This window comes from Mytilus californianus, unplaced genomic scaffold, assembly GCF_021869535.1.
Source record: "Mytilus californianus isolate M0D057914Y unplaced genomic scaffold, xbMytCali1.0.p SCAF_8, whole genome shotgun sequence".
Classification (NCBI taxonomy): Eukaryota; Metazoa; Mollusca; class Bivalvia; order Mytilida; family Mytilidae; genus Mytilus; species Mytilus californianus.
Window position 1 is genome coordinate 98937863 of NW_026262734.1, and position 23116 is coordinate 98960978.

Below are 23116 nucleotides of genomic sequence, written 5' to 3' on the forward strand. Positions count from 1 at the left end.
ATCGATGTGATTAGTTGTGTCTATTACTAAAATATTCATCAAATGTTGATACCTTATCCAAAATGTATGTATTAAATCTTGATTTCTATAGATCTTTTTTTATTCAGATATACCTTTTTACACAGTAGGATGTTCTAAATCATTTGTAAGAGCTTGAGTCAATTCGATGTACATTAATTTGGCAGAAAATCCTCCTTTAATGTCACATCTTCATTTGTAAACTAGGATAATTTGCATTTAGAATTTGTTTTGACTATTTATCATGGCCATTTTTGTTCCAATATTGCAATAAAATTTCTATTCATTTGTTTCAAAACATTTATGGAAGTACACCACTAATTCATGCCCCATTGCTTTCTATGTTAAATTCCTCAATTTCAAGCAACACAGCTCTTTTGTTTCAAGTTCAAATAAAGTGACAATCATTGCATGTCAAAGCAACACTTTGTGGTGTCTTGTACTGGAAAAATCAACATACCTTTAATGGCATATAAGAAAGAACTGGTTCCCGGAACTTCGGATGTACCAAAACAGGTACTTCAGATCTGACATACAGGCAAGAGTAACCTCTTTATAAAATTTGGTTCAGTTTTTTTAATATTTAAAATTATAAGTCAAAAAGTGTTTTACAATGATCACCAGTCATTCAGCTTTCATCTGATACCAACAATACCTATATATTCTGCATATTTTGAAAGTTACACTCATGCGTAGGAACTATTTTGTGTTAAATATGTACTAATTTCTGGTATGTGCTTTATGGCCGGGCCCGAATTAGTGGTGTTACACCTTATTAGAATTAAACAGTCATTTGCGATTCATGTCCAGGTGAGCAATTTTTAAGCTGATGATATGGACAGGTATATTTATATCTATATATACTTTTAGTTTAACTGTTTAGTCCATTTGATATTTCTTTTAAATTTCATGGTTGCCTGTTTAATACCTTTACTTGTGCACACCCGTATTCAAACATTTTTGTCTTGTACATCTTTCATTTAAACATACCTTTTTTTTTTACGTAAATGTCATACGGTGACATTGGATTGTCAAATATGTTGTGGGAAAAATTAAAATATTTCGAGTCTAACATTACTGTTCCAACAATAGTCTCTGTGGTCAAAAACTGGTTATAGTAGAAAACACCTTCGAAGAATCCAGTAGTTTCACTTGACACCAGATCAACAATGCAGTCACTAACCAAATTTCTAAATATATTAGTAGATATGTTGAAAATTCGTTCCTTAATCTCTGTGTGTCCCTCTGCATATGCTTCAAGATAACATTTTCCAAGACCTTCACAACTGCCATATTCAACTGTATTGTCATGAAAAGTCAGGCTGGCGTTGTTCCACGTCTTCAAATTTATGTGACAAGTATTATAAAAAGTATTAAATCCTATATCAACATGACCGATGTACTTGCTCGTTTTATATGCCGTATATTCAATCGACAAGGCATTGTTCGTTATGTTTGAAAATATATTATTCTTTATATAAACACTATTTATCGTCCATTTACTCTGAGTGAAAAATTCTAAACCGTTTGAAGAATTTGTAATCCGACAACTGTCAAGAGTAATGTTACCAGACTGTGACCAATATCCTCTGAATCGGACATAAGCGACTGTTGAACAATCAGTAATATTGCTGGATTTGATAGTTAAATCTCCAAAATATTTATCCATCTTGATGCAGATAAACGCGTTTGTGATATTTACATTGTAAACATTTATTATTCCGTTTTCTGTAAAGAGTATACCATTGTCCTTACAGTTACTTATATTGGTCCCTTCAAAATCATAATTGTTAATAATAGAATAATCCGGTTTCACTGTCAAACAAGACGCTCTGGAATTAGTTATTTGACTTCGTCTCATTTCAAACTTGTAAGAAATCGCAGTAAAACCTTTCATTGTGTGTGATATGTGAACGTTGTTAAAGATTGAATATTCTAAACAAAATAAATAAATCGAAAAATTATTATTTTCATACAGAATCATGTACACTATCAATAAATTGCAATAATTGGTAAAAGTTATACCAAATTCTATGATTAATGAAAATCAGTGTAATCAAACAGTTGTCGTTTGTTGATGTGGTTCATATGTATTTCTTCTTTCTCTCTTTTTTTAAAGATTAGACCTTTGGTTTTCCTTTTTGAATTGTTTTACACAAGTAGTCATTTGGGGGTCTTTAATATTTTGCTGTTCGGTGTGAGCCCAGGTTCAGTGTTGAAGGCCGAGCTTTAACCTATAATACTTTTCTTTTTACATTTTGTGTCTTGGATGTAGATTTGTCTCATTGGCACTTATACGACATCTTCCTATTTCTATCTGTTTGGCAAAGTAATATATAAAAAAAAGGTATTAAGTGTAAAAGCCACAAAAAAACTGACATACAATCCTTGTAACTTACATATGATATCGGATATGTTCCTATTGTCGTAACTACAATCCTGTACCCTTCCCACGAATGTGACCTACCATATTAGATTACTAGTATTTACCGGGTTTGTTATAACATGTGCAACACGACGAATGCCACATGTGGATCAGGATTTGCTCAACCTTCCGAAGCCCTGAGATCACCCCACGTCTTTGATGGGGTTTTTGTTGCTAATATTCTTTACTTTTCTATGTTGTGTCTTGTGTACTTATGTGTTTTTGTTTTTGTTTTTTTTAGCTATGCCGTTGTCAGTTTTTTTTTATCTATGAGTTTAAATGTGCCTCTGGTATCTTTCGCCTCTCTGTTATATTTGAAATTAAACATAATCAATTGGTTACTTTGTAAAAATATATCACATTTTTTCAGATGTATATATCTCCGATTAGTGTAAAAAACAACTGTTATATAAAGATAATAAACTACCATGTTATATGTAGATAAATAGACCCTCAACAGAAACATCTGTTTCCTACTTTACAAAAATATTCTCTATTGACTAAATAAATTGTCTGGTACAAATTTATTAAATTCTATGAACAAAAATGAAAACCTCAAATCCTTATCAAAAAGTCTACCTTGTATGAACAAATAATTAGCCAAAACAAATGTATCTTCCCTGAAAAAAATTAAAGGAAATCGAAAAAGCAAACCTGGTAATTTAAATATAAATAAAATATCATAAAGAATTCTTCAAGTAAAATGTTAATTTTACTCACCATCGCTAGTAGATTTTAACACGATTCCATTCCAAAACACAGCATCATTCATAGAGGTCAAGGTGGTAAATTCACTGATTCTGGTAGATATCTTCAATACTCCTATATATATATAAACTTTCAATTTTGAAATGAATCTCAATATTTCATCTACATATCTTCTAATATATTAGCATACATCTCCCGTAAAAATAATAGAACAATGATAACACATTTGATTTAATGGAAAATTGTGAACTGAACAGATATTACAAGGACAATAAATCATTTACATTTTATATACGGACACAGCTTCAACAGATATCATATGTCATTGATAAGTTATCTCAACTTAATTGAAATCAGATTTTTTTTTTTAAAACCCAGTGCTCCGGTAGAGCAGACATGTTTTAATGCCTATTTTATAATTGTACCGAATAATTCAAACTGACATAAAACGTATATATTATTACATACCTTGAATATATATGCCTCTGTTTTCTTTGAAATGCAGGACTGCACCAGCTGGTATTGTCAAAACATGACCCGGTCTAAAGTATTAAATATTTGTCACGCTACATATTTCAAATAATCGATAATAAATAACATACATGATAATATTAGAGATCAATAATTCAAGTTTGTAGCTTTAAAGGCACCTTTCACATATTTCAGGCAATTTATGTGTTTTAAACGGTTTTTTGTCTATCTAAAACGAATGAAGATAATAGTGCAATCAAAACCCACGACAAAATAAAAGGCAAATTACATTCAGCTATAAAGAAAAGATTGCTCAATTTCCATCAAAACCGGCCTTCTTTCACTGATGTATGTTGCATCAGTGACAAGTCGTATTGCGTATTTAAAAAAAAACACAATTGATGAAAGATTTAAGATTACGTATCATACAATTGCGGATTTGTGTTTGTCTTTGGTCTAACCAACTATCAAACTTGAGCAAATTTGAAATGGAAACATGTTTTATTAAGCACTGACAAGATTGTTCATGACAGATACATCACATAAATTGCAAAATAAACAAAGCTTACCAAAAACCACAGGAAAAGCCAATCATCATCTTATCAAAACAAAATTGAGTGTTGATTCGGATAATTCGGAAACGTATAAGTTCTTGCTATATACATGAAACTCGCGATCTTGTGAAAGGACAATAAATATCTGTTGATATCATAATCGAAGAAAAAGGGATTGAATTCTGGACTTAAATCAACTCTGATTTGAATGTATTGACGAATTTAAAATGCATTTAACAAATTACAAAATGGCCAAAGCTGGACATTTGCAAATGAAACGATATAATAATGGATATCAATCAGTAAATAGTTTTATACTTTTGAAAATGGATCTCTATTTGATCGTAACTTGAAAATATAAAGATATGGAATGATTGCCAATAAGACAATTTTAAACCATAGACCAAATGACGTATACGTATACGTGTTCAACGATAGATCGCCCGACGGCCTTCTACATCTATGAGCATACCACATAAATAGCTATAAAAGGCCCCGAAAAGGTACAATAATTCAAATGAAAAACTCAACAGCCTGTTTTATTTACAAAACGATAAACGCAATTCAAAATGGTATATTTAAACAAATGACAACCACTGAGTTGCAAGCTCCTGTCTGACTTGTGACAGGCACACACAGAATGTATCGGGATGAAAAATGTTTGCAGGCGCCCAACTATATCCCTTACTTGAGATTGTGGTATAACAGCGCAATAAGAATAATTGAAAAGGGCTTACTTCAACAGATTGATATAAAGCATTAAAACAACATAGAAAAAACTAAATATAAATAGCACTGATCTGAGAGTTATTGCAATTACTAAAAGCTAGTTAAGGACCAATAAGAACTTATAAAAAAGGAACATGGATGTACATATGTGTATAACAATTATATCTATTTATACCTTACAAACAAAGCTCTTGATATGATAATGGGTCCAGCGATCATTGGAATGGTGAAATTTGTGCTAATTTCTCCGCCAAATGTTCCTTGCACATCAAAGTTGTTTTGCGTTGAGGAAACTAATTGATTCCTATTGTCATCAGTATAAAACGGAATATATTTGACAAAACTTTTATCCATGTCTTTTTCGAATCCGCAAACTATCTCTACAATTTCCGTTGCCATTGTTTTACCCCAGTAATTAAAAGTAGCATTTATTTCAAATGACTCTCGAAATGTTGGTGCTCTTAGAACGCATACATCTGAATTTAAGTTCCTTAGATGATTATTGGTTACTGTTACTGGCTGGAAGCCGTTAATGTCAATCAATGATTCAGTCGCCCAGTCGCCAAGGATAAAATTGTTCTGTATTGCAATTGTTCCGATGGAATGTCGTACATTTCCTGTAAAACGTAAAGTTGTTTTTGCGACATTCCCATCAAACGTGTTCTTCTCAAATTTTACATCACCAACATTCTGGAATTGAAACTCTAAAAGAGCACCGTATGTGTTCGAATTGTTCACAAACAAATTTCGGACAATGTTAACGAAAGCCATATTTTCGTACCAGGAATTGAAATAGATGTGCATCGTCTGATTCCCGTTAATAAATGTATTATTTTCCACCTGAAGCATGCAGTTTTCAAAGTTAGCACAACCGAACTTAATGTCTATTCCATCATTGATATTATCTTTAAAAACCGTATTTAATATTTTAATCTGAAACTTGGAATTGCCGTTTATTTCCAGATATACATATGATATTCTGTAAAACGAATATATTGAAAATCGACGGTAAGTATGGTCTGAAATAATACAAGAATCCACCACAAATTCTTCAGTGAAGTATTCTTTAATAGCATATTTTACATTTCGGGATATGTTTGATGAGCTTATAGTAATTCGTCCTCCAAACTCTTGGTAAACATATATTCCAGATTCAGTATTCCCTTCAACTTTACATTTAGAAATTACAACACTTGCGTTCGCTTTGATAACAATACCATGTTCTTTATTTTTGCTAGCAGTACATTTTTTTACCTCAAATACCGTTTCTTTCATTTGAAAGCCCTCCGTTACAATTTCAATTCCGCTGTTCATATTATTTGAAGCGTTTAGCTCAGAAATGGCCACTTCCGATATATTGCTGTTGACATAAAGGGTAAATCCATTTGAGGTGGAATATGTAGATGTTACATTGTGGATGTATGTGTTCATACTACTTATATGAATACCCGATGTAGTGTTTGTTACAGCTAGGTATTCCAACTTTGATTTAAAATTACCTATTTTAAAAAACAATAATCATTGTAATAGTTATCATTATCTATAACATAATTCGTAAATGTCACAAATAATTGTATAAAAAGGAAAAACAACAATAAAACATATGTTTTTAATGTCATCAGGTAAAATGATTTTCGTATGCCATCGATAATGTTAAGTATCGCGGAATTCTAGGGGTTCAACGAAACCTCCGAGTACACAGAAGAAGGATTTTTAAATCGCAGGCCAAAGTGAACCCGCGAAGTAATAGACTTCTAAAATCTTGCTTATCATTCTACATTCAATATTGAAATAAGCACTCAAATTGATATCAACAAATTACGTAAAGGAATTACATACGCAAAAAGCTACACAAAAATGTTTGTAAAATCTAAAAGTCACTTTTACTTTACAAACACCATGCATATTTGATCATTCAATGATAGTAAAACGTTTGCGAAACATCCATGCCAACTTTTTCAAAAAACTAGAGTGATCATGATGTCCTTCACAATACACGTATTTTAGATAAAGGCAAAAGTAATACACCTGTGTTCAAAACTTATAAATCGATTGAGAGAAAAACAAAATCGGGTAACAAAATAAAACCGAGGGAAATACATCAACTATAAGGGGAAAACAAAAGAAAAACATGAACATAAGAGTGCAACAAAAACAAACGCCAACAATCATGAAAAAGAACTATTTGATAACTGGACATTTTAAGAAACAAATGGTGGGTTGAACCTGATGTTATGGCTAGCCAAAACTCCCGCTTAATGAAAATGTTAAAACAAATCGCTTAAATGACAACACTAAGTGTTGAAAATACAGCACAAACTCACGCAAGAACATTCATCACAGAATAACGCACAAAAAAATAATATAATAGTCTACACAACATGCAAACCGCAGAATAACGACGAACATATTCGATCAACGACCGACATCATATCTCACACAGTGACGCGATCACGTAACTTAAATGCTATCTCGAACTTTATACAATTATACTCCCAATACTTGTTCAAACAAATGTCATGACAATGATGGTATTGAAAGCAATAATAATTATTTGGACTACAAAGATAAGACAGAACACTTTATCCAAACGAAACTTTAATAGAAACATAAAAAATAAATATAAAAAGTTCGATGTACAAAGTACCGAGACACGTCGTATAGCAATGCAAATTAAAACTGTTTACCTCTGTTTGATTTGATATCTAGTCCTCTCCACGGTTTTTCGCTTGCTTCCGGTTTCATCTGAATCAACTCATCTGTCGATCCAAAAACATTAAAAGTTCCTACAAAAAACAGATTATAACAACCAGGAGCCTAAATTCGAGTGGTTGTTGTTAGTTTCTGTATGTCATAATTGCTATGATGCACAGCCTGCTATAGGTTGCAATTCTGTAAATATAGACAATGCAATTTCCCATAGGAACTCCCTTTGCGGCTAAAACTGTGACACTTTTACTATGAAGTTTCGTGAAAAATATTATCCCAGAACGGAAAGTTTATATGCACTACTATTTTATTCAAAGGTCAAAATATAGGGCTGTGCGGCATATTTTCAACATTTATGTGCCCTGAACTTCTAAGAGTTTAAATTTATACTAAAATTCTATACTACCCTTACCTTCATATTTGGACCTCCTAACAATTAAAATTTAGGCGCTACCATGTTTTTCTATACTGGTTACATTCCCAAGTGATGTCTCTATGAGATGAAACACAGAGATCATAAATGGGAACCAGTACATTAACAAATTAACATATCTATGAATATTATATATCTCCCCAAAAGAGGCGTGGTTTGAGAAACAGCTGTATTTACAAAGTGCAACCTATACAAACATTTATTCAAATAGAAAACCTTCTAAAAACACTTTTTCTCACAACAATACTTATTTATCAGAATTATAGCCTTAAGGAAATCACTGCATATACTCTAAGTTTCCTTTTACAGTACATTTTATACCCCTACCCCTGTTTCAATTTTTTAAAGAATTTGAAAACAAGACTTTAATCATTGCCAGCTTACCCTATGTGCATGTTTTCTGACATGAAATGTCTAAAACATGTTTGAAACTATTCTGATAACAAATTTAACGCATTTTAGAATACTATAAATGTATTGTTTAGTAGTTAATCATTCCAACATTCAAGATTATACAAAGTATCCAAGCCTGCCTGTGGCTCCAGTCCACATCTTACTGTATGCCTATTTGTCAATGAAAGTTCACAATTTCTGTCTCAAATGGTAAGTTAAGAATTCTTGTCACAACAGTATCATCTCTAACCATATAACTAACATAAGTTAGTTAATATATGAACTAGAAGTGTCTAAACAAAGCCATATTTGCAAAGTTGTATTTAAGAAGATATCAGTCTGGTGCATAAATTCACTAAAAGTTTGATAGAAATGACTGCTTACATCATATTTTTGCATTACTTTCCAGCACAGTTATTGTTTTGTTTACAAAAGACCTTGAAAATAATAAAATCATAGGATTTACAAGTTAAATTATGTTTTATGACCCAGGGTAGGCATTTTTTTCTGTTTTTTGCCCCCTGGGGCCTCACATTTCCTAAATATTTTCCCTGTTTCTAGCAGTGTGGAATATTTAGTATATATTTAGGATAGAACACACTATTGTAAGTTTTACTGAGGTCTTTTTGTAATTCTAGCTTGTACTTTTTAATGCCGCGGTCACAAAAAAACACATTTAGGTGTTACGGCTTACTTTTGGGTTATCGACAGGACAAAAATAACCCAACAAAATTATTAAGGAAGGATCAATGAGTTCCAATGACTGCGAATAGTAAATATAAGCACTTCTAAACAATTTAAATCACAAATAGGCATATATTATGAATTTATTTTGAATTCAGGGCGTTAAGTAAACCTTGCATACTGTAAACTGTGAATTTATGCTGAGTCATCATAGTTAAGGCTCAGGATTTTCTCAATCTTCATGAAATATTTATAAAACTTCATATTTGAGTTAAATTCTTTAAAATCTCTGCGATAAACCAGATTTTGTGAAATTCAGTATGTTCTATTTTTTAACCCTATATAGGTTGCAATTCTGTAAATATAGACAATGCAATTTCCCATAGGAACTCCCTTTGCGGCTAAAACTGTGACACTTTTACTATGAAGTTTCGTGAGAAATATTATCCCAGAACGGAAAGTTTATATGCACTACTATTTTATTCAAAGGTCAAAATATAGGGCTGTGCGGCATATTTTCAACATTTATGTGCCCTGAACTTCTAAGAGTTTAAATTTATACTAAAATTCTATACTACCCTCACCTTCATATTTGGACCTCCTAAGAATTAAAATTTAGGCGCTACCATGTTTTTCTATACTGGTTACATTCCCAAGTGATGTCTCTATGAGATGAAACACAGAGATCATAAATGGGAATCAGTACATTAACAAATTAACATATATATGAATATTATATATCTCCCCAAAAGAGGCGTGGTTTGAGAAACAGCTGTATTTACAAAGTGCAACCTATAGGTAAGGGGCATACTGTTTTCTAGTTTATGCGTGCGTGCGTCCGTGTGAGTTCTGTATCAGGTTTAAATGATTGATTGATTTAGTTTGAGAAGAAGCCATGGCCACATTAACTTGAAACGTAGATGCCAAATAGATGTTTTGATCCCATTTCATAGTTTTTAACACAGGAATGTGATACTTCGAAATACAATCTCTTCTTGAAGGTTTTTGTTAAGGCAGTGTTTGAAGCATTAGTCACATCAAATTGAACTTTGATACACATGTTGTTAGAAACATTGTAACCTTGCATAACAAATAAAGATTTGGACCCAAAGTTTACGGATCACAGCACATGTACTTTTGAACGTAAAAGAGTTCATAAAAAGTTGATAATATTCAAGATATAGACAGACTTATGTTCATGCTTACAATACATCCATAATTTCTGATGCAGTTGTTTGTGTTCAATCCTTATTTGTTTTGTAAAATTGAGAATGGAAATAGGGAATGTGTCAAAGATACAAAAACCCGACCAAAGAGCAGACAACAGCCGAAGGCCACCAATGGGTCTTCATTGCAGCGAGAAACTCCCGCACCAAGAGGTGTGCTTCAGCTGGCCCCTAAACAAAAATGTATACTATTTCAGTGATAATGGACGTCAAACTAACTCCGAAATATACACAAGAAACTAAAATTAAACAAGACTAACAAAGGCCAGAGGCTCCTGACTTGGGACAGGCGTAAAAAAGCGGCGGGGTTAAACATGTGAATACTTTGAAAACAGTTGTTGTTTTTTTCTTTTAACCGACTTTCCAATTACTTTTCTTTGGAGCTCGATATTGTTTTAACATTTGACCTTTCCCTCACTTTATTTGGTAACTTAACTTTTAGAATTCAAATGTGTATTACCGATAAGAAATTAAAAAAAAAATTTGATTTGATATTTTATTTAGACATTACTCATGTGATGCCGCAAATTGTTGGTAAACTGACGTCTTTTAAGTGTTAGACATATATGACAAACGATACAATCATTCTCCATGTATTTATTGTAATCCATCGCCAAAGAAGACTACACAAGGACGAAGTATTGAGACAATTTTTTTTGTTGTTCGACGCTCAGCTTTCTTGTAGTGCTATTTATAAAAATAAAATGGAATTAAACTATAACAAAATACCGTTTTATCAGACCACATTTGAATACTCACCGTAGACCGTTATGCCGAGATCTTCCTTAAATAGCAGCACAACACCAGCTTCCAAACTTAAAACAGCATTCTCGTTTACAACAATATTAGAAACTACAACATATGGACTGCCTCCTTTAGTAAGTGTCAAATTCGCACTCACAATTCCACCAATATCACCAGAAGAACTTATAAATGCTGCTTCTTCGTTTTGAATATCTGAATAGTTTTTGGATCCTAGATATGGCCTGAAGGTAACTTTAAATAATGTGTTATCGTAGCTGTTATCATAGACTCGTTTTTCGATACCATTTACGTCAGTTGTACCCCAGTAATTTTGAGATGCATTTAATACATTTCCCGTGTAACTACGTGTGTCTCTTTCGACTTTTAAATTGTATGCAGCATCTTTGTTTTCAAAGAAATTTTGATATATATCAATATACGGTGAGGTAACAGACAAAACAATGCCTTTGTTGTTTTCAAATACATTCTGTGTCATGGTGATGGTTGAATTATCAGAACGAGGCTGTAACAGCTTCACGATTCCATCTGCTGTATTATTAGAGAATAGATTTTGAGATATTGATAAACTGTTAAAATCAAACTCTGTTATTGCAAGTTTTATACATGCACCATTACTAACGAAATAGTTGTTCTGTATCACTATGTCTTTCAATTGACCATGTGTTTCAATTGCTGTTGAATCTATATTTTCAAATCTATTGTTAGTTAGGTGCAACCCAACATCAAAATCTTGTTTATTTTCTTGTTTGTCACAGAATGATATAAAAAATCCTTTATCACTGTTTTCATATGTATTTCGTATTCCTGCTAAATCTACTGACATGGCTTTGCAAGTGAAAATTGTTTTGCCACCATTTTCTATAGAAAATGTCGATGACATTAATTTGCTGTGTATCTGACTTGAGCAAGTGTTTATTTCAAAAATGTTTTCGCTTGATGTAGTGAACATTGAGTTGTTTGCATTTATATAAATAGCAGTCACGTTTGCTGTGGAGACTGTCTCGCTTAAACTTAATAATTTTCCCGTTGAACTGTAAAGTGCAGTATTATCAAAGTTGATATATAACGTTTCCGTTTTGTTGATTTCAATATTAGCTACGATGTTGTTTGTACTGATAATACTGTCATTAAGATTCAATTCAAGATTCCCAATAAAATTGATTGCCGTGATAAATCCTTCCGTCTGAACCACAGACACATTTGAAACGTCAATATTTGAAGCTCCATTGTGAACATACAAACTGATATCACTGTCTTTCATAAAGACGTTGGACAGCTTTAATTCTAGATATAATGAGTAATATATGTTTCATATTAGTCATATTAGAGATAAATCGGTGTGCGTGACATAGTATTTAAAACGATACATGTTTTGAATTATAGGTTTTGGTCTCTAATTTATTAAATTGTAGTAATTAAATGTTTGTCGATCCAAGCAATTCAATATGGCGGCTTACTCCTTTGTACGACATGTTAATTTGAGATTTGACAGTTCATTTTATCCAACGAAAATAATCTCCTACCTAAAAATAGCATTATAATTCGTCATGTCGTTTACTGCTCTTTGACACTTTTAGAATAACCAGTACAAGGATTATATAAAATGTGTGTTTCATATGCTTCTTTGAGGAAGGAATAAATATACAAATTTACCTATCTTTCACCAGGTTTAAATATGTCCAATATCGAAAGCCATGAAAAATTCTATATATTGTACAATCAATGAAAATGAAATGTCCTGGTTAAAAAGAGACTGATGATACAGAAGGGACATGAAAACTCAAATTTGAAGAGAGACTGACACCCCACGGAAACAATCGGATAATATTGATAGGACAAATCATTATCTAAAAAAATACAAAGATGCACTGACACATCACTACCTCTGCCCTACCTATTTTGTTGATTTAATGGATTTCGATTGTTAAATATTAAATAAACAACTTTTTTCACTATCTACAATCCTTTATTTTAAGTTTGCTTTTAACTTCTAATGAACTTGATATTAAATAACAAAAGGTCAGAATACGGCAGTGTATCAAGTTATTTTCGATAATTGTTTCAGTTTCTGACATCTACTGTTTTTTTTTTTTCTTTTTGTTAATATTTGCTTATAATTGTGTTTCCCTCCTACATATTAGTTATATGATCTACCTTACGAAAGGTATTTTCCAAAGATCACTAAATTTGTTGGAAAAGTTTTCGAAATTATCCTTATGGAAGAAGTGAAATTTTATAAAATTGAAGAAACGGATAAAATGCTAGCCTTTTAATGCCAGTGACTAACCCAGGTTTTTCATTATAATTTAAGAAAGTCGAGAAATAAATGATTCAATTTATGAATTCTGGCTGACAGGTTAATTTTTACTTATAGGTATCTCAAACCTTCATTAAAAAGATGTATTCCGCTCCATCGGTGCTCCTCATTTTGTGCTTGCACAATCGTTCGATTCAAGGTTTTACCTAGGCGAAGATTTCCTAAAAAGATATATCATAATACAAACTTTTATATCGTTAAAATACATGCTTCTTGACTTATTAACACTGTTGTATACTTAATCTAAATGTAACATATCGGTTTAACTTAAACAAGTCATGTTAAAATAAAATTCATGTTTGAAGTATAGAGAAATATATGTTCATTTTCGACTCAAATAAGCTGCAGATTTAAAATTGATTCATACCACTACTTGCTAGTTGGTTATGCCTTCCAATATCATCTAGCCAGCATTCTTTTTTCAACTTTGAAGACTTACTAATACACAGTATGAACAAAATGATATAGACTGTATACGATACACATTGAAATGAATGATGATATCGCTCTGCCACGAAGCCTCTCTGATGACCATTTTTCAAAAACACGGTTCGAATGAAAATTTGTGCATTTGCTTTTAATCTTATTTATTAATCTATAAATTATATTTCACATTATTCTGACAAATCATGGAAAATTAATATCAAAACATTGAAATATGTTTATGATATAATCTGAGAGAAACTGCTTATCTATGTCTTTACTTTTTGAATTGATACGCGAGCGATATTTAAAACAATTGACGTTGCTAGACATGACTCTTTACTATTACGATAGCATAGTTAAGAGTCTTTTCATCTCTTTTAACAATGTTTAAATATAGTTGTTTTCTTTTTCAATATCCGGGTGTGATTTACTCGATTTCTTTTTATTTGATGCGGCTTGTTTTTAACCTAATTCAGTTTTTCTTTTTTATTTTCGTTTTAGTTTTCCTTTTTGATATATTAATATTCATTATTGTAACTAAGTTGTGACTCGATGTCGATTGCTTTTTTGCTACCAGAAAAATCATTTGTATTAAGCAAGCCGTACAGTTTTTATCTAGCTTATCAGAAATGTCTTCCAGACTTTTAAAAGTCAAAATATAAGAGATGGACAATTAACTTTACTTTCTAAAAAATGTCAAAATGATTTACAATATATAGCTTGTATAGTATACCAATTGATTATCCTAATAACAAAATGGATTACATTATTGAAAAGGCTTTTAATCACGTTTCAGGTATCATGGGGTATTTTTTTCAAGATCATTCACGTAACTGAAGTGTTTCACAAAACAAAGTTTTTAAAAAAAATAAAAAATAAAACTGCATTTTTATTTATTTTTTTCATTATATTTTTATCCGTCTTACGTTTCTAACTTTGTTGTTGGTAACATCTTACCAATCTGAAATATCTGCTCGAAATCCATTGCTTCAAATTAAATCAACAAACATCACAAACAACAACCATATGTCTATACTTAATAAACCATAACATACCTAACACAATAATTCCTCTATTGGCTGTGAAATTAAATGTTATACCAAATAGGTGAACGTCTGCTGAATAACCAATGACGACTGTGCGATTGACAATGACAATATCCGACTCAAACGTAGGCAGACTACTAGATGACTTTATAACACCGCCTATTACATATGCATTAAAATCTGTATCAAACGTAATCTGGAAATCATCAACTGTGGAAATATGTTGCGCAGACGTCATCGATGGATCAAGAAACACGTGATCTGTAAGAACCCGCGCTTTCGAAGAGTTGAGAAAAACATCACAAATGCACGCTTTCACTAACGATAAATTGTCTGTTCCCCAATAGTTGTAGTCTGCATTGATAGACTTTATCTTGTTATATTCTTCACCGACCCTTACCATACAATATGTCACTAAATTGTTGTTGAAACTGTTATTGTTAATCTGATGAGATAAACCGTCAACAAGGTCTACCAGGTTATTTACCGAACAATTTGAAATTATGTTCTCCAGAAATTTTAATCTTGTATTTGAAATGTAGAGGACGGCCATTTTTTTACCATAGATATTTTCAAAGATATTATTCCTCATATTCACCTGTACTGACGAATCTGGACCAGAGTTTATTCCAAACCCACCGTGCAAATCGGAAAAAGTATTATAAACGATTTCAAACACTCCAATTAGACGGTTTGCACTGATTGAGACAGCATATCTCTCATAATACGAATGCTTTTTAATCGTATTATTTGTCAATAAGAAATTCATCATAACAGGTTTATCATCACGATTAGAAAATGAAAAAACTATTTGAAATTGTCTGTTATGTATTATATGATTATGACGTAGACTATTGTTTAAATTACCGCCGCAATAATAACATGTGTATTTGTATTCTACACCATTGTACCCATTTTCTTCAAAATGTGAATACGAGATATCAAAGATTGCTGTTGGTTCATAAAAACCGCTATACAAGTACAAGCCGTTTTCTCCGTTTCTAGAAAAATACGAATTTTCTATCACAAGTATGTGTTTTTGATATAAAGGAGAAGAAAGAAGACCGCTTTTATAATTATCATTTAATTTAGAATTATACAGGTGCAATACTGTGTCAGTGGATGACTCATCATTCCAATTTTCGATGACCAAACCGTGCTTGTTGTTGAAACTGAATTCCGAATGATCTATGTAGATATAAGCCCGTTGAGCAGTACCGTGTAATCGGATGCCGTATTGGTTATGAATACTTCTTGTGTGCAATATTGTAAATGTAGAAACAGATATTTTGTGTTCACTTGTGGCGTTACTTGTGGTTCCTCCAGATAGCTGTATTCCTGTTTCGCAAGAATATATGTTACTGTGACCTAAATGTATTCCAATACTGTCACCTTGGATACCAATGGTTGCTTGGCGGACGACAGCATACCACAAACTAATGTTGCCTAAAAAAAATGAAGTTTCAATTAGAGAAAAAATTATTGTTGTTATCTAACTTGGTCATACTATTCAATTGCCATTTGTAGTATGTACAAGGTACAACATTGTACAATGTATACTGTTTGGTTATCATGTCTTGATAATTGATTAATTGATTGATGTTTAACGCCACTCTCATCATTATTCTGCTATTTCATGGCGGTCAGTATTTATTGGTGAAGTGAAAGAAGCCGGAATGCCCAAGGAGAATCACCTACCTTTAATTCGGTAGTTGCTTTCTTTAAGAATAAAAGATTAAATCAAATTAATAGATGTTTAACTTCACAAGACCAATATTTCAGAAATCAGTGTTCCGAATAATCGAATAAGCGAATGGCGTATCAAAACAATTTTGGTATTAAACTGATATTGTAATATTGATCAGTAAATCTCAATATCTGCTAATGCGATCAGAATCAGTCATTGTGTTTCGGCCATGCAATTCTAGATAGTCACACTAACACTTATGAGGTGTCTATCTCAATCTTCCTACCTCGAACCTCTATTGCAGCGACTTTTGTGTTAATTAAGTAATATATACATTATGAAAATGTATGAGCGCAACACATTAACTGAGATAGAACCCACCATACGATAGTGCAGAAACTATGTTACAGCTGGGAAATTAGAAGGTATCCATTGGAAAGTTGAAATCAAAACGGTGGTCATTTCGAAGTCGACAATCTATATCAATATCGAGGACAGACTAACAGAAGCCAAACTAGTATAATGATTAATAAAATAAATTTTACAGATGTCGTTTTGTGATGTCTTATTTCGTATCATCCTGTTCCTCCTTTTATAATAGCAGCTAAACACAAAACAAACTCAATTAAGTTGAACGTGGTGAGCGATTCTGTAATTTAATAGATTTTCTCGGGTACGTTCGAGATTAATGTTTGGAAGTTAAATGCGTAAGTCAGTTCGTGTTGCTCAGTCTTTAGTTTTTATTGTTATGTTTCGTGTGCCGATTTTTCGTTTTTTCGTTTTTTGCCATAACATTGTCAGTTTGCTGCCTCTTTTTTACAAGAGTGTATGACAATTAAAGCATAAAGCAATCAGCCAATTGAAAGACGTCTGTTTTAAATTTTGCCTGTGAAAGTTGCAATACCAGTTTTATAACCAAAAAAGATTAAAAATAGAATTATGAATATATGCTTCATTTCAGTTACACCCATGAATAGAGTGTGTAAGAAGGGTATGTTATCTAGAGCACACGAATAACATGAACTTATCAACAAATCTGCTTTTTAACTATTCAAATTGCATTTTTTTCATAAGGGTATTTCCATTAATCTGAAGGTGTAAAGTAAGAACAAAGTTAACCGTTGATGGGGAGTAGTCTCATTGGCAATCTAACCAAGCCTTCTTATTTTTATATTTACTTTTTAATATACATTCTTTGATTTAAACTTTTGAGTTACAGCATTCCTGATGAAATCCAGAATCTATTTTAGATCCAGGACAAAATTGTCAAATTTGTAAGCCTTATTTCATTTACTATGCACCTTAAAGTTCGTTTATATAATGTTCAAGTCATATGAAACGAGTTTCTTGAAATTTTTAATAATATATATCGAAATTATTGAAATAATGCATGCATATATACTAAACAAATTATTGCATGCCCGTTTATCGTATTATCGGCTAATTATATAATAATATGTCATTCAGTAGTTGTTGATCGCAACTTATTAACTTTGGAGTAAGTTGCCGACGTTAAACGGGTCGTGACGTTGATAAACAGTTAAATAAACAGAGCACATGTAAAGCATGACAGATAAGGGAAATGAAAGAGCCACGGCATTTCTTTTTTTTTTTTCATGTGTTCTCATTTCTTTATTTAACTATCCCTTAACAGTTGGTAAATAATTTGTTTTATAAGTTGTATATTAAGATTTTGTTAGGTGGACGAAATTGACTTTAAAAGGATCGTATTGAATTTTGATGTCCAAAAAAATGCTGATCGGACAAATATTTACTTTATTTACTGACTACTTCTGTTTTGGATTAATTGTAAATTTAACATTATAATGAGACTATTTGAAAGTCCATTTACACGTATTACCTATCAATTTGTATCTTTTATTATGTTTGTATGGTCTTATATGACCGTCGGCATTCCTAGGAGGTCAACTCTATGGTTAATCATATTGTTTCCACACTAAACCACACATGATAGAACAAAATCGCTGAAATAAATTCCGCCAATTTAAAAGTGCACATGCAAAGGTATTGATAAAAATATTGAATCCGCCAAAACAATAACCGCCAAAATATTTCGTATACCTTATTAAATGAAAATCGCAAAATTTTACACCCGCGAAAATAACCCACTATAAGGTATATATCATGCATCGTTAATTTATTTTATATTTTTTGTAATTTGAAAATACGTTTTAATATGGTATAAATCAAATATGAGGATTTGATTCCAAACGCTAAACATGAATTCGACAGATAATGAGCCCTATGACTTTCTTGAGCGCTCGATGAGCTTTTGTTGATTATTTTCACCAAAAACCCTCAAATATAAACATTTGAAAGCTAGAGGTATAACTTAAATCTTGAACAAAAAGTTGTCAAATAAAAGGAACATATATTGTTTGCACCAGTACTAAGTCAGAAGCCTGATTTTCAGTGGTTGTCGTTTGTTAATGTGGTTCATAATTGTTTTTCTCGTTTCTCGTTTTGTATATAAATTAGACCGTTAGTTTTCACGTTTGAATGGTTTAACACTAGTCATTTTTTGGGCCCTTTATATCTTACTGTTTGGTGTGAACCAAGGCTCCGTGTTAAATACCATATTTTGAACTATAATGGTTTACTTTTACAAATTGTGACTTGGATGGAGAGTTGCCTCATTGACACTCATGCCACATCTTCTTATATCTTCTAGTATATATTTTTATGCAATTACCTCTAGGTTGGTGGAATATACCTTTCCACAGTCCTTTCTTTGATGTAACAGGAAACGATGATGTAAATATGGTTTCAACAGCTTCTATCCCATTAACTCTGAGTGTTCCTTTTGAATAAAATTGTATGAATATGTGTGTAAAATAAAATGAAATAAGATAAAATATATCATATATATACTCTGTTCCTGATTTAAAATGAGTAGTTTATTGAAGCAGTGATCTGCATAACCCTCTTGATCATTTTAGATTACCCTCGATTTTTGATGGGGTTTGTGCTTCTATTTTCACTGAACTAGTACACAATTTTATTTAGGGGCCAGCTGAGGACCACCTCCGGGAGCTGCGATGAAGACCCATTAGTGGCCTTCGGCTGTTGTCTGCTCTTTGGTCGGGTTGTTGTCTCTTTGACATATTCCCATTTCCATTCTCAATTTCATTCTAAGTCTTACTTGTTTTAATGTTGTCTTTTGAATACTGTGTTTGTATTTTGGTTTTGTACATGTCAGTTGTCAGTTTTCAACTTTCGAGTTTGAATGAAAGAATATGATGTCTGTCGCATGATATTTTACACCCATTTAAAAAGAAAAGCAAAACGAAAAAAGATCAAAAGACAAACATCAGTATAAAGCTATTCCAAACAACTTTCAAAATAGAACAAGGTTGCTTTTGGCAAAATAGGCCCGGCAAGACCCCTTTTTGGCCACAAAATATAGAATTTTTACAAATTTGTTAAAACCGTAAGCTTTTAGCTATATATTGGAAAGAAGAATACTTCTGTTCCATAAATATGGGCTGATTTTGACAATTCAATGCACATGCATCAGGTAATAGCATCATAAATTCATGCAATATTAATGAAATCTTCACAATTTTAGCATTTGTGCTAATTTTAAGGCGGTTTTTGTCTAAAATGGAAGTGGCCGCATTTGTGTTCAGTCTAAATATTTTAAATATATGTTGTAATTGATGATAATACATAACATATATAAAGGTTGATACTGAACACGTATGCGGCCACTTTCATTTTAGACAAAAACCATCTGAAAAGTGACGTTTTATGGTATATTTGATAAATTTTTCATATTTAAGCCTCCATTTGAGCGTCTTTAATAACCAATCAGTCCAAATCTTTTACATATACTAATTGAATCGACTGAAGTAGACACTTACGTGTTTAAAAAATGTCAAAAATCTTTCATTAGATGAACTTCGAATATTAGGCCAAAACTAGCCCTTACCGGACCTTCTCCTTTCAATTGTTTAGTTCTTCATTATTAATGAAATAAATATCTTCATGATAGAACAGTATATGCTCTTATAAAAGTTGTTTTATGTAATGTATCCGTTTTTATTCTGTAGTTAGTCCCCACTTCGGTTTTATCATGTATATCTATTATATAGTCATTTTATAAAATTTACTGTTTGCAAAAGTATATATTATTCTAAATAATAAGGATGTTCTTGTCCCAGGCAGAAAACCCTGGCCGTGTTAGGCGCAACTTTTTTGAAGTTTTGGCCCTCGGTGCTCTTCAGCTTTGTACTTGTTTTGGCTTTCAAACTTTTTTCATCTGAGCGTCACTGGTTTAGTCTTGTGTGGACGAGACGCACGTCTTGCGTATTAAATTCTAAACCTAGTACCTTTTGTTAGCTATTATTCGTGTGTTTCTTTGTCCTATATGTTTTCCCATTTATTTGTATTGTAGTCATGTCATGTAATGTTGTCATTTAAATGTTATATCTAACATTGCCATAAAAGCGGGAGGTTTGGCATGCCACAAAACCAGGTTCAACCCATCATATTTTTCTTAAAATGTCATGTACCAAGTCAGGAAAATGGCCATTGTTATATTATAGTTCGTTTCTGTGTGTGTTACATTTTAATGTTGTGTTTTTGTTGTGTCGTTGTTCTCCTCTTATATTTGATGCGTTTCCTTCAGTTTTAGTTTGTAACCCGGATTTGTTTTTATCTCTATCGATTTATGAGTTTTCGAACAGCGGTATACTACTGTTGCCTTTACTTAGTTCATTTCTGTGTCATTTGGTCTCTTGTGAAGAGTTTTCTCGTTGGCAATCATATCCCATCTTCCTTTTTAAGTATTTTTTGGAAATAATGGCTAAAGTAGAACCTTGGCAGCAACTTACTATCCAAAAGGTTCTGTAACATGAATGGTTTACATTGACAACTAAGCTTTGCACGAGGCAGATTTCTACTCCTTAATCAACAATGATTTCAAAATTTTATAACAGCAAACTTGAATCGAACAAATCCGTATTTTCGCCAAAGTTAGTCTTAAAAGGGTACTTATATTATCAATCCTTACAGTAGTTTAAATGTTAAAATAGGTGCAAATAATTTTGGAGTTAGCGCCTTAATCCATAAATTGTATGGTTAAAGTTCTATAACAACAAACAGACAACATTTAGATGGGGATTTTCAAACGATTTAGATATTTGGTGCTGAAAGTTCCAGACATTTTAAAGTTCTTTTCAAAGTCTTGACGGACGGACGGAAAAGACTTATTAAAAAATATTGTACAGTGCAGGTGATAAAAAATGGTTACAGGAAATCATTAGTAACAAATGGCGACAATTGTACACTGTTCTTCGCAGTATGATGCTCGTATATTGATATTCGGGAAGTTTTTATTTGAACGAACAAAATAAAACAAACTTATCGTCAGAAAGCTCAAATAATTCCAGTTTTAATTACGATTCATCGAGCTACTGTCCTAATTTCACCAGAAAATATATTCAGCAAATAGAATAGAGAATTGAAATTGGGAATGTGTCAAAAAGACAGCAGAAGGACACCAATGTGTCTTCAACACATCGAGAAAATCCTACACCCGGAGGTGGACTTCAGCTGGCCCCTAAACAAAAAACGTGTACTAGTTCAGTGACAATTGACGTCATACTTAACTACTATACTTTCTGGTGACTTCTTCTTATATTTCTGATATATAGAAAATGTGTATCTTGTATTTTTTATGTATAGTTTATATACACAGATAAACATGGCATGTACTCGTATAAATTGCATGTTCCATGAACAAGTCTATTTTGTAATATTAATACCGTTTATTTTTTACAAACTTTTTTCCGCTTCTCTTCCGTTAAATCAGATTAAAGAATTAATGAATAAATCCTCATCTTTATTTTCATATTCATCTGGGCATAGTTGACGTAAAATAAAGACATAGACCTAAGTGCTGAATGATCTAATATCGTTTGCTCAATTTGACTAAGAAATGTGCTGTATAGCCAATCAAGGTCGTTAAAAGCTTCCATATATATATATATATATAGGACATGTGGCCTGACTTTAAGGGTCATTGTGTAGGACTTCTTAAAAAGGTCTTGGGAAATAACATTTTTTGAAAAAAAATCGTGTTTTTACATTTTTGTCAACCTAAAGAGAAATGCGTTCTCAACAACAATTCTGCTATGTGCATAGTCATGTTGACTTGATCAACTGATTCAATAATGACTGCATAATATACAAATTTCTCTTTCATAATGTTGCAAAAAAGGAAACAGAAACACCAAAAATATAATATAATTGTGTGATAAAGTAATTGTATATCTACCATAAACGTCAATGCCAGCGTCTGTTGACCTGAAGATGACAGAAACTCCTGCTTGTATTGTCAATGTTACCAAAGGTCTTATACTAATATGTCGATCTATAATAACTGGGCTTTGACTAGGAATCCAAACTATGTCCGACTGCAACAGAGAGATAATAAAACAAATTGATAAAATATGATATCGCTTGATATCATCACGAGTTATCTTACTTCAGTGTAATAAT

General features: G+C 32.0%; 1 protein-coding gene across 5 annotated transcripts in view; it reads right to left on the bottom strand.

The window, feature by feature from the left end:
- The window catches only part of LOC127711354 (uncharacterized), a 78930-nt gene that overhangs the window by 43566 nt on the left and 12248 nt on the right, over nucleotides 1–23116 (bottom strand). For 4 of the 5 annotated variants that reach the window (XR_007986650.1, XM_052217383.1, XM_052217382.1 and 1 more), the window contains 10 exons: nucleotides 22893–23031; nucleotides 19305–19412; nucleotides 14914–16350; nucleotides 13501–13593; nucleotides 11110–12399; nucleotides 7593–7691; nucleotides 5081–6404; nucleotides 3620–3693; nucleotides 3164–3265; nucleotides 1009–1953 (listed from right to left, as the gene is read on the bottom strand). The gene's annotated coding sequence lies outside the window, so the exon portion shown is untranslated. Of the gene's footprint in view, nucleotides 1–1008; nucleotides 1954–3163; nucleotides 3266–3619; nucleotides 3694–5080; nucleotides 6405–7592; nucleotides 7692–11109; nucleotides 12400–13500; nucleotides 16351–19304; nucleotides 19413–22892; nucleotides 23032–23116 lie in introns of all 5 variants that reach the window. The other variant, XR_007986651.1, reaches the window with a different exon arrangement.